Raw genomic sequence first — 14,598 nt, forward strand, 5'->3', positions numbered from 1 at the left:
CAATGTGATAAAACTTGCAACTGAATTTATGGTCGAGAAAACAAATTTTCATTTTACAAAGAAGAATTTGGTAGGCTTGCAAATTATAATTTTATGGCTTATGTTGTACGTAAACGCGCTGTTTGAAGCTTTGGGCATGCATTGTCAAGTTTATAGATACCCATGTGAATATGGACATTTATAGATTTGCAATGTGACAGATTCAAGATGTATGATATTTTACGTAAAATGTTGGTAGTAGTCCTTTGCATAGGATGATTTTTACCACAATACCACTGTCTCTTACGCCCAATGCTCCTTTTGTTTGTTGCTATACTTGAGATGTAGTGCTTTATGATTAGACAACTTTTTGAATTTGCAGCTGTATACTACTTTGTATACTACTTGTGCTACATCAATCCATGGACTAATTTTCTATTTTCAACTAGATCTTACTAACAAGAAGCAATCAGAGTGAAGTCAAACATTAACAAACATGATCAAATATCAAAAACTCTTCTGCACATTTAAATATCCCATAAACATACAACCACCTCTAACCTAATAATTAAATTATAAAATATTAAATACAACTACAGTTATAGATCAGTCACTATTGCAACGTTGATGCTCTAATAAATGTCGAAAACGCAGATTTAAATAAACTAATGAAATCTAAATATAATCTAAAAATGTTTAGAAAAACCAAAGATAGTTCATTTTAATTCAGATTTTCGTAACACATAGGCTTTGTTTCTATAATTAAAAAATAACGCTTATAATAATTCATTGGGCGGAGTCGCGCCATCCCTTTTTCCGCTCAATTAACTGAAGGTAGAAAAGAGAGGACTTATTAACGGGCTAAACCCAGCTTTGACTACGCGATAAATTATCGCAAGGTGCTCGTTCTCCTCCCGCATTCCGTCAAGATTGCAGAAACATTCCACGCGCGACAGCCAAGCCGAAGAGAAGCCTTGCTTCCCTCCTGTCCGATCAAGCTTGACGCCAGTACGGCTACATTTTACTCCTTGCATTTGCGCCCAGCTCGCCGCGTTCACGTTCGAATCGTTGCTTCTTCAATTAAACGGTATCTTAAAAGCCGCTCGCTCATTCGGCTAATTAACAATATTGCCGTATAAATTGTATGAAACGACGTTATCGATAGAAATACTTACGAATAAGATTGTTCGTATAATTACGCGAAAATAACTAGCTGTTTAGCTTTATGCAGACAGTCGTTTAATTCTACGGTTGCGTTTATGGTAATAGAGATGGTTCATTAATTCCACTGAATATAAATGGAAATCTGCATGACGTTCGCGAATTTAGTGGTACGAATTGATTACCAATGCAGTACTCTATATAAACAAGCAAATAGGGGACCTGGATTCGTATATCAACTCAGTTCGAAATATAAGATAAAGTGTAGGTAGTATACATATGTATACGTATACATATCTACAAGACTAATCTGTTTCCTTTTCCTCTTTAAACTTAAAACATAATAATACAGTTACATTGTTTAATATACAGAGTACTCAAAAGGTTACAAGAGTTGATTAACTATGAAGAGAGACAACGTAATACGAAAATAGATGACTTCTTATTGCTTATTAAATCAGTGAGATATTTTATTACTCTAATGAATCTCCTATATGTAAGAAGTACCTATGCACCATTAATCTGCAAAAACAAAATTTGTTTTTTCAGTCATATTCCAATATAGTTCCATTTTTTACAGCTCTCTGGTGTTCATATTAATAGATTTATTTCAAAAGAAATAGAAAACTATGCTGATAACCATGAAATCATTTCGATCTTCTCTGGATGAACATAGTTATGATGAACTTCGTTCCACGAAACGTTGCCACCCGTCATTCCGTGAGAATAGGGTAGCTCAATTGTGTTGCTCTATAGAGGCTTAATAGGACCGTTTTAGTGCCTCTGGTCCCTTTTACCTTGGAAACGGACTCCCTATAGCATCGATTAGTCTAACACGATTATAAGCACTAACTCACTCACCGACTTACCGACTGCTTTCCTCCATCGTTCACTATCGATAGGTTGTGAGAATGGAGATAGCTATTATAAGACCTGATATATAATGACTGTTAAAAACGGGGTACTCTGTTCCCATTGACACTGGTGCACGCGAGATGATTAACTATCAGAAGATGTAGCTTGGTTATTGTAGAAAATTTAACTTGAGCTCTTCTAAAGATACCTGTGTTAGGAACCCAAATGAAAAATGTTGTGGATTGATTATATATTAACAATATAATATATTTTTGCATAGTTTCTATGCACAATAGCAGTTGCAACTAAATACCAAGTTAATTTAACTCATAATACGTAGATTGGCTAAATACAACTGGAGTACTCTGAGAGCGCGCTAAGACTAAACAAAAATGAGATCGATGTGTGCACAGTGCCAAGTGAAAATTGCTGCTCTGAAGAATTTTGTCTTATGTTCTGAATACTAACTGTTTCATGAGGAAAGAATGACTAAAGTCTTTAGATTACTGGATAAATGATTTTTAAATAATTTTGCTGAAATGAAAAGTATCGTGATGTGTCAGTTGTTTTGGAAGAAATTGCTACAAAGTCTTTATCGCGGAGTTATTGTTCAGAGATCAGGGTTTCTGGCATCCATAAAATCCGCATTATTTCCAGAGACCATCTTCTGATCTCTAAACAATATCTAATAGCTATAAAATATAAGCAAAAAACTGGTCTTAAATCACCTGTTCAATCTGTCAAGAATTTTAAAGTAGAATAAAATTTTTAATCAATACCACTGTTAGTGAAAATTATTTTACCAGTAATAATAAGTTATACTTAAGGTTATGAAGCCTGATACAAAATTAGACTACTACACATTACCAAGAAACAAACGTGGATATTGAGTAATTATAATTCTTTTATTTAACGTAGTCAGCAGAGTATGTCAGCAAGCTGATAGGGGCTCATTTAAACGTGCAGAATATCGCATTTACTGATGCAAATGGGTTAATTCCGTTTATAATTTCAGTGCTTGAATTCCACGAGTTCTTGAACGCCCACAGTAGGATAACCGACTGGATTCCACAGCTCGTTACACACGGACCATGAGTAGTAAGCAGTAGTATTTACCGAGTATGATAAAAAATAATAATGCAATGTTTACATTTCTGAATAAAGCAGGTATTAATTATTTTTTCTTTTGTTATGTGACTAATATTTCCCTTAAATTAAGTACTAGGTAATGAGATAATATTTAATACTACGCGGCTTATCAAGGACAGTAGTATGTACTTAGCAAGAAATATAAAACTAATGCAGGATTTGCATTCCTATAATATGATTCTCCATTAAATTTTATGTAAAAATTAATTCCTTCATCGTCTCAATACTAATTTTTCTATTTGCATCGTTTTCTATATCTCAATGTAAAAACAAATATCGTAAATATTATTAAGAGAGTAATTCTCCCTTATTCTCATAAAAATGCACGTGAGTCAAAGTACAAACTTCTAATACGTTTTAGCTCGTCTAAACCCTGAAAACCAGAACTCTTCTACATTCATTCTTTTTCTTTAAATATGAACTCGATTCGAAACAAATTCGATATACACTATTTATCGACAAACTATTTATGGCTATAAAACTATTAAAAGTTAACCATGCAGTTACAAAGAATGCGTCATAAGAAAAGTTTCAAATACTTTATCACGAATAAGAAATTCCAACAGGTATTTTAAGCTGTTATGTTCTGAGAACAAACTCAAATTTTCAAGAAGCAAATAATTCGTTTATTCTCGAATTGCCTCACCATATATCAGATACGCCGCATAGTGCGTTTCCTGTTCGAAAGAAGCGGAGGTTGGAACGCGAGGAGACGCATCTATCAGAGAGGAGAAGATAGCACCTCCTGGAGGATGAAATATCGAAAAATGGCTGCCGGAGGATCCGCGTACCGCGGCGCCGCGCGGCGGAACGTGAAAAATGACGAGCGTTAAATTAATTTGACTTCGAATTTGAATTACAAATTCGACGCGTATGTGGAGATGTCTGCGGCCCGGGCGGTTCGCGCCCAGGTCAATTGGAATTTCCCCATCGAAAAAACCAGCTACATATCGAGAACGAGTCTCATCAACGTCCTGGCCTCGTCGTCGTTACCGTCCTCCTCGACGTTTTCGTATGCGACGAAAATCCGAAGCTCAAAGACTTCGTCATATCAAATGGAGAGACATAAATATTTATAACACGTAGTTCATCTATCAGAGCGACGCGCTCCTATAAACTCAAGTTATAGAAAAGAATCTAACACTTTAAAAAGTTTTCCTCGTCGACCGAAATCGGAACGACGAAAACTGGAAATGGAAATCGTGTTTGGCTCGTTCTATCTTTCGTTTCGTTGGAATTTTTTTCAGAATTCCTTTCTCCAATTTATTTAATACTTGTTTACTTCTGCTACAGATTTCATTTCGTAAGTTCTTGTGTGAGATTTGTATTCTAATTAAAATAAAGTTTATGGGAACTGATGCACTAGGATCAATATTTCGATTATGTATTATACGAATTTCACTATAGAAATTAATTGTTTTTAGTCATTATGTGCAACTATCCAATCGCGAAGTATAATAAGATCTTAACGTTTGCTAAAATTACAAGTTTTTATTCGTATGAACTAGGTCATGAAAAATGACAAACATTAAGGTGCAGCTCCACTGAGGCAACAAGTAACATTTTATCGCTTCTTGTTGCTCCATGTTCCAAAAGGTTTCCAACCAATTGTAACTTAAGGAAACTTTTTGTCCACACTAGAGCAACACAATCTAAGGAACATTTGGGTTTTGTAGGCTTTATTTGTTGCCTAGAACAAATTGTTCATATATCTACGTATAAAAAGGGTTCATTCAAAGGGCTACAAACTCGGGCAACAAAGCGTACAGACTGAAGAAAAATTTGCTTGTATTGCAAATGGAAACTGTTCCGAATGGAAACAAACAATAGGCAGCGAATTTATCACTAGTAAGAGACACAAAGAAATTACGACAACAAGCAGCAACTTTTTCAAGAAACACGGAACAGCAACAGAATGTTGCTCGTTGTTGAAGCAGCGGCTTAAAGAATCGTTAATAAACTATATTATAAAAATTGTACTTAATTGTAATTGTACTTAGAAAATTGTACTAATTGTGCAAAGGAATTTACTTTTCCTATTAAATATAATTAGCTTAATTATATTAACTAATTAGAAGTACATTAAATTTCTTAGTTAAATAGACCCCTTATTTTGTACAATTAACTATAAACACAAGCGGTATACTTGGTTTCTATAAATTCCGAAAGGCTTTGGAAATGGTATCCTACCCGTGACGGGATCGTGAAATCATAAAGAGACATTTATGGCAATACGATAGCCCAGCAAAAGCGGCATTCACTTGAATATCGTACGGTGTGTGGTTCTGTGCACGCGTTTCTTGTTTGTACGAACGATTACATGTGTGTATACGTGAAATGAAAGTCTGTTTAGCAGTGAATCTGCGATTGTGATCCAATGATTATTCGATTATGCAATAAGGTGATATCAAAAGATTCCATCGTGAAAGAAGACTATTAGAGCAGCATGCAAATGAATGCTCAAATTTCAGATAGTATCGGATCTGTGAAAAATAACATGATATTATTTTGATTTATGTTTTAAAACGCACAGAAGCGTATACTCATCATACATGAGAGGTACAAAATAGAGAGTGTTGCAAGAGTGAATGCGTATTTTGATGACATAAGGGAAATTTTGAATGAATATCTCACTGACACGATTGCATGTGTAATTTATACAGAAGTGGAAAAGAATATACATTTCTGTGCAATAAATCTTTTTTATGTAAAGATAAACATTTTTCTGTAAATCTACAAATTCTGTTAAATAATCTCCTATTTCCTATTGAAATTAATACTCACTACATAAAATTATTTTTTATTATTTTGAAGCTAAGCAACCATTGTTTAATAAAATATTCGTATACTCCATCAACATATTTGGAACGAAATAATCATTACAACTGAAATGAGCAGTACAACGAGAAGGCTGCTGAAAAATATGATAGTAGATGTTATTGCTATTACACTTGTCAAAATGTAACCCTTTGATGCATCCGATATAAAACGACAAATTTTGGTGACAGATTCAAAATTAAGTGTTTAAAATTTAGACTTTCTTCGAGAGAAGTAGAAGGCAATGTGTACGTGTAATCGTGAAACAGAGTGCACTGATGAATATGTTACTGCATCGTCAGAATTTGATCCGTACGTAACCTACATTTATTGACATTTGCTTATTTTAATTACAACCTCATATGTAAAAAATATACTGGATACAGTTATTATCTTAAAACAAATTCTAATACGTGACATTTAATTTCTTCTAAATTATTTGTGTTTGAATATGAGATTAAAAGGGAACTGCACACCATACTGTATTATACTCATTGTCAGCTACACCTTATCTGTAATTTTCTGCTTAAGAATGAAAAATTTTATGACACTTCTGCATACAAATAATTACATAACAAGCAATTGCATTTTTCAAAACATGATTTATAAACATATCTAAAATGTTCCGAAAAATAAAGTTATAACATAAAAATCTACAAGCAATATTTCACCTTCACTATACCTATATAATTTAAAAGCTCAATTCGTCATAAAATAAAAGTAAAATCAAAAATTAAACTCATATTTAACTGAAATTTGTCAAATATCAATTCTGTTAAAACTCTAATGATAATTTCGAGGGACATAGTTCATTTCAAACACAATATAATTAAATGTTCCATAGATCACTGACAGGAGAAGCAGTATGGGGAACACCTGTACAGGAACGAGGAACAAGTCGCAGTGGCATCTGCTCGTCTGATTGTTTCAGTGGAACACCAAAATCTCGACGAGATGTTTCGGCTGGTATACCTTTAACACCAAAATCTCGACGAGACGTTTCGGCTGGTATATCTTTAGCACCAATTCGACGATACCGCCCAGATTTATCAACTGGGTTAGCTGTAGCACGTCGTATTCATTGTACGTTAAATTTCATTATTTTTAATCTAGTAACTCTAAATTCTAAATAGCCAGCAAACGCAATGTGTTTATTTATGAAGAATGAATCTACACAGTAAACGCTTGCTCAAAAAGAAAATTCCTTTGGCATAAACATTCGCACCTCTGTATCCAATTACAAAAACGATCTAGTATATAATAATATGAAAATTTAATCGAATTAAGGTTCCACTAAAGAAAAAGGAAATTTCTGTTTTAAGAATTTTATATCGTGTATAAAACGAAATATATAATAATGTAATTATTTGTATTCTATAGTTGAGCGTATACTTGATTTTGAGGACTCGGATGATCTTGACGAAACAGATTTGTCTGGTATGTTATTTGTTATCGTTTCGGACAATTTTAATGGGAGAATAATTTTTTAAACAAATCCATGTACACAGGTCAAGATATAAGGACAGGAGGGATGTTCCCACTTTCTTCGACCACTGCTCGTGGTTGCAGCCCTAAATGTGGTGTAGCTTCTTCAACGCCACGAACTTATCAATTGCGGCGAACACGACCGCCACAATTTCCCCAAATGTCAAGTATCAAACACTATCCTGGAATGACTAAAATGACACCTTGTGGAAAGTGTTTGAGAGTAAGCTTTTCATTTAGCTTAAAGAACTCAAATAAAGCATTTTAACAGTTTTTGAATAAAATTCTACTGAATCCTAACTTCTGATAATTCAGTAGGATTTTATTAAAAAGCTTTGACTTGCGTAAAAGTTATACCTAGTCTACTTAATATGAGATGATTCTGATTGACATAACTTTTTTCGCAGATGTAATGATATGGACTAAATGCAATTCTAAGCTAACACTTCAGATGATAAGCATTTAAGTAAGTTTCTGGTTTATGTATAAGAAAAAATTATTTATTACAGACAAAAATATGTCCATGAAATTAGAATTAGGCAAATTTTCTTTTAAGTAACGCGCGAATTTTATTAATAGTTATTAATAACTACAGATACTAATATTAATAACTAAAAATTCATTTCAATAATAATAATGTCCAGCTCTCCTAATTGAGTTACACCTGAATCGATTAATTCTTTGTTTCATATTCTGCGAACTGCAACATCGCAGATCGCACGTGTAGAAAATACAGTGTACAAAAAAAGATGGTATAGTAAAACATGAAATCTGTATTTGAGGATGTTTAATGCATGGATCTCGCGATCGTAGGTAGATGAATGGTCAGCTGCTGTTTGCATGAACGTGTTTCTCAACACGATCCCAGGAAGAAATCGTGGAAGTACTCGGCAAACACTCTGGCCGACTGTTTTTCAATTAGTGCCACATTTGCTCTTATATACGAGCAACCACGTGTCCTCGCCTTTGTTGCTTGCTGGTTTTCAGGGTTACGCCTTCCTTGGCACATAAAATTTGCCATCGTGCCGGTTACTATCGCGCATTACTCATGCGACAAAAGGTCTAATGAAGAAACTCACGGAGTAAGTGCTGTAACTCAACACGTTAAATAACTTTTTTAATTGTGATAATAAGAAAAAATGTCAACGAGGAAATATATGTTCTACTTAACGAACCGTATCAAATACTTGAAGTTAACTTTATACAGACATTACGCAGTTTGCAAGACTTTAGAGTCTTCTTGACTTTTCTCGGTAATATATTATATTTACTACATAGTTTTATAGGTGGTAGAACGACAAATTATAAAATTTTATTCACTGAATGTATGTCCGTCGTTCGTAATACTGTAACCAAAAATGTCACATTAAAGATAAAATCTTCGTAGAAAAATATTTCTCATGACATTATTTCTTAATGTGCAAATTAAAGTTATTTAGTGTGTTAAAGAATCTTCCTCGTAAATTATATACACAACTTTTCTAACTGGAAAACATACAAACCCAAATTTCTAGAAACCCACGCAAGAATATCAAGTTGAGATTAAATGTTTCAACACCACCTTGATAGATCTAATCAGATTTAAAACGTCAGGACTATGTTCAATACGAAGAATATGGAACTAGCACAAAGCAAGATTAACAAACCAAGATACAACATTTATAGTCAGTAAGTAGTCTTACTAACAAAATTTATTATGCACTGTACATACTGCATACGAGGATTAAAATAAATATCTTCGTTTATAAAAAATATTACAAATTAATAATACAGCTAGAACTGATCTCTAGTTCATCCATATCGTAATTACATGATTTCACAGTGAAATGAAAAAATTAATCAAGGTATCTAATCTTATATTTATTTTCTTATTTCTTTGATATTTATTATAACGATTACTTAATTTTAGAATATTTTATTCTTTGATTAATTATATGTATGTACAATGAATTTTCTCTTTTTTGTCGATAACACCCACAGAGTATATCAAACATTTATAATATCTTGCAAACATTCAACAAATCATTACACTTTTCAACTCAAAATGTGATTCTAAAATCTCAGATCCATAAATATATCTAAGCACATGTTAACAGGTACATGTTGATTCTTGACAGTACCTGCACCAAGGGTTAATCTCCTCTCTCAAAGTGGATTTCCATCAAACAGTAAAATTATCACCTGAATTCTTCATTGTACTCCACACTCACATAAAGTGTCATAAAAATCGGAGTGTTGAAGTTCAAATACTTACACTCTCGCAGGGACTTTTTCCTTGAAACAGCGTAGCATATGTACGTACGTAACGTAGAGATGAAGAAGGCAAGACGGATACGGTGGTGGTGAATTTACGTAATGAAGCGATCTTCCGGGTGGTCTAAACCGTGAGACGCGTTTCTCGTCATCTTGGCAATGCTCCCAAGGTGGAGAAAACAAAGAGAGGCGAAGAGAATTTTGAAGACAACTCGCAGCATCGTCGGTGGGGTCCACGGGCCGAATTAACGGCACCGGAAGTATGAGGCAATGTGCACGCGTCCTCATATTATGCATGCGAGAGAGAATGTAAAGTATCTTTTACCACCCACAACTGCTTCCCAAACCGTTTCTCTTTCGTCTTCGTGCCAGCACTGTCACACCGCCTCGATTCTCCCGCGCGGCTGAACATGATGCACGTCATAATATTTGAAATGCATCCACCTTGAGCAGATGACCAGCCATGAAATCAATGAGTTATTCCTTGGAATCAATGAGTTACTCTGTAGTCATTCGAATCTGTCTTGTAAGAGAAGATTGCCTTCTTTTCGCGTATTAACTCTCGGCCGCCATCAGTGTATTCAGTCCATGAGTATGTTCAGCCTATGTTCAGTCTGTTTTCCGAGGGTTAATAAAGTGGAATGATGTCCTTTTTATTTGTTCATGCAAGGAACTAATCTTTTCCTGTATTTGATATTTTTTATAGCATCATTGCTATCTGTTGAGTTTCAAGTTTAAAATGAGAAAATATATCAGATGAGGGGTTAATATTACGATTTTTAAATTATAATGAGAAACGCAATATTATACACATGAATCAATTTTTGTGATATCAATTGGTATACTTATTGCACTACATGTCTGTATCATGCAATTCTACTTCTCCTTCTACTGCATGTAGTATACAATTTTATCTCTATTTCTATTATAACTCTACGCTCTACTACTGTTATCTCTACAGTTAAATTGCATTGTAAGTTTCTTTCATTTTCTTTAGTTTCACCTTTTGTAAGACCAAGTCATCTCATACTGTTTAAGCTCATTGCTGGCAACAAAATCTGAGATTACAGGGAATGAAGGCTGCAACTGCAAGTACCGAAGTACCTGGTAACTATGTATTCCTTTGCTTTCTTTTTCTTAAACTCATTTTTTACATCCCCATGTAGGAATCTTTTAGTTGACATCTGTTTCGTGAACCTTGTCGCGTGCCCTCCAAATATCCGCGAAGGACTTCATAGTATTTGTGGAATATATGAGCATTGTCTCGCAATACAAGACAGAGAACACGTGGAAACCTATGTTCGATGTCTCGGCGAATAAAGACGTCGTTGCTGAAGCGTCAACACCCACGTCCCTTGTCGCGCGACACGTACATTGTAGTGGAGTTGCCTCGAATCCTCAAGGAACACGATTCGAACGCATTTAGGGAACCTGAGTCCGCGCGTATTGTCAACATGGTAGTGGATATCGTGCAACTTGATCTCTGTTAGGTATATCTTGTTACAGTGACTTGTAAAGCTTTAAGTCAAGTTTGAATGCATTCTAAAATCAGCTGCAATTAATTGGAAGGAAAGTGTAATATGCGAGCGTTTGTCCTGAAAATCGTTGCTGACGAGTTTAATAACTCGCTTTAGGCTTTGGCATTATTAGCTACGCGTGGCTTAATTTGCTGACTACCTGTATGAGTATAAGTGGAGAGGAAGATTCTGTTTTACTCAAGGATATTTGCATACTTGACACTAAACACATTAATATAAGCTATGTTTACTTTGGGCTACTACGATTATTGAGTATCTTGTCGTTTGAGTATCTTTTAACTTCTATAGAGCCGAGTGACCCATATTTGAACCTGAACGTTAAACTATATAAAAAATAATACAGTGTAAGGTATATGTATATTATTACTATTATTTTCTTATTTTCTTTCGCTAGTACGATTAAACGAGAAAAATATCGCATTCAGAGAACTTTTCTCTTGAAAATTCTGCATGATCATTGATTCGCTTGATCTTTACACTCGTGGTTGACGCGAGGTCAAGGATGCTTACGACATTAAGTGGCGCCTAGTTTTCACTTTTGCCTCCATTTGTTTTTGCTTATTTCATCCATAGGGAATGAGTAACCGATCTACCCTTATCAAGGATGCAGGTAATTACACGTCGCGCAATAACCGAGGCACAAAGCCACCAGGTCTCGATCAAAGAGATCAACAAAAGCTCATCGAAGAGACGGCAATGAGGGTCGCCAACTATTCGCGTTCTCAATGGCTATTAATGGACGATGTGAAGCATTTTATCCTCGAATTACGAGAAACGAGCTGACTCTTTCGCATGCTCGATTGACGGCAGAAAAAGAAGGTCAACGAACGTAATTTTGGAGGACGTGTTTTGACCTACTTCGAGGAAAGTTGACGATAAAATACAATGAGTTCGAAATAACATTATGAGAAGATTTATAGGTGCCCATATATTGATTTTAAAACACGGATTCCTTTTTTAAAATCCTGTTGTGTAACTTTTAATATTTGCTGCTATTATTATACTTCATACAGTTACAATAATGTTAAGCTTTTCTTAGTTTAGTATTGTTAGATATATCATGATATAATAAAATAAAAGTATTATATAATAATATAATAGCAAAAGAATAAGCAAAGCAATTTACTATTAGAAGAATTAATAATTGTTTAAAACATCCTAAGAAGCTTTTGTGTGATTTTAAGTAAAAGTGATTTTAAGTACTTTGCAGGTAAAAATTCATTAGCATTGTGATGCTTGTAATGGCTTAAAATTGATTAAAAGTATTTTAACTCTCAAAAAGTTCTACAAATTTAAATGTATTACTTTCAATTTAAATTATCTTCATATCTAGAAGTTCTTACAAACAATACTAGTGAGTACAGATTAATCGATAACAAAAAGGTAATGACGTTCACCTCTCCCACTTTCTACACCCTTTTCCTGCTTACTATTATCAAGAAAATACTATTACCAATATTTTCTATAAGTAGCTACTCAAACAATCGTTTAAACTATTATTTACTCAAATAGCTACTATTTCAAAACATACTTTATTTACAATATCGTGTCAATTGAATCAAATTATCTATGCCAGACGCCTATTCCCCTGAATCGCGGCCCTTAATTGGGAGTACATACGTTTCTCTAGATCTTCTCATGTAACAGAGTAAGATTCCGAGAACTCATTTAAGAAAAAACGAGGAGAGAAAGGATTTTGAACAAGAAATAATTCAGTCACCAAAAGGATGGTAATCCAAAAACATTATTCAAGATTAGCACGATTATTTCTGAAATTGAATAAAAGTTTCGTATAATGCGCGTAATGTTTTAAACATCGTCTTAAACGCCACGAGGCACTGAGAGTAACACGAAGGGAGGCGAGAAGGAACCTGTGTGTATAAAAGCGTGCGTATACCGTACAATGTCCGGTAAATCATCGGACGTTTATTGCAGTTAATTAACCGACCGGTCAGTTCACCAGCCTGTTTGGCATCTTACGTTCAGTGAAAAGCTGTTTGATCGCGCGACCAAACACGCGTATGCCTATACGCGAATAACAGAGTACATGTGGCGGCAACGTGCAGAGGTTAACACACCGTATTTCAACAATTTTACTTAAGCACTTTTCATAAACGTTAATAATAACTGTGTTCATTATATTAATTAAGTGACACCTTTGTATCGTTAAATTATAACCACGGTGCAGCAATGGTGATAAAGTTACCGTTTCGAGACGATTACCTTAAAGTTGGAAGACGCTGCGTGATGATTATCGATTCCATTTTGACATATTACCGATAATTCTGAATTTTATCAATAATATCCTTAATGTTTCTATATGACTGAATTTAACAAAGAAACAGTGACTAAATTCTTTTGTGAATACAAATTTATTTCATGCTTTTAAACTAAAACGATTCATAGCTTCATTTCATGTATATAAACTACAGAGTTTCAGTAGAAATATAAATATATGTGTATACGTGTATATTTAATTGCAAATATTACAGGATAATCGAGTATTGTGTTATAATTTTGTTATGTGAATAAATCAAGATAATTTATATAGTAATCACGAATGAATAAATAAGTATCAATTTTACTGATTCATCACTAACAGTAATTATTATCACTGTTCCTAATACCTGACATTTATAAACATTTTTCTCTCTGTATTCTACAATAATCCAATTTATCAACATTTGCAAGAATAATATCGATATTTATTAACAATATTATCAATACCAACATCTCCCAGAAACAATAATTTTTTTCAACATAAACGAAAGATACATTGCATCAAATTTTCAAGGCTCAAATCTGTAAAAGAGTTGACAATTCCGCGAACCACCACACGCTCGACTGGATTCGTTATTTCATGCTCGACGTGCAAGGTTACCTGGACAGTGTAACATGATTCGTCATATAGCATGCATTTTACGAGGTAAATTAGTGTGCCCAAAATATTGGCAAAGCGAAGGCAATTAATTTCCAAGGTTTCTTTCTTTTTTCTCGTAAATTTTACAGAATCGTGCGCGAACCAAGGGTAGCGATCTACGTCTTCCGATGAGGCACGATCGGCAAGAAAACGATTAGCTGAACGCACGATGGAGATCGGGGCATTGATCGATCGATGACTAGCTTGAAGATCGGAATGGAAGCGCGGCGAACGTGAAATACGATTGGCATTAAGTTAGATAGCCGGTTAACACAGATCGTACAGGAGTCTCGTGTCGTGTTCTGCACGTGCATCTGTCCGCGGCTTGAATTGCCAAGACGCCCACGCCAGATAAGTAACTAGATAATCTTTTTAGTGCGTGCCATGATACCTAAGCGCCGCGGCGCTACCTGTTACACCTCGTGGAGTCTACAGTTTCAG

At 34.5% G+C, this 14,598-nt stretch overlaps 1 protein-coding gene across 1 annotated transcript in view; it reads right to left on the minus strand.

The window, feature by feature from the left end:
* LOC143185858 (uncharacterized) overlaps nt 1-14,598 on the minus strand; it is a 50,811-nt gene that overhangs the window by 9,893 nt on the left and 26,320 nt on the right. The window lies entirely within an intron of this gene.

The sequence above is a fragment of the Calliopsis andreniformis genome, chromosome 12 (assembly GCF_051401765.1).
Source record: "Calliopsis andreniformis isolate RMS-2024a chromosome 12, iyCalAndr_principal, whole genome shotgun sequence".
Classification (NCBI taxonomy): Eukaryota; Metazoa; Arthropoda; class Insecta; order Hymenoptera; family Andrenidae; genus Calliopsis; species Calliopsis andreniformis.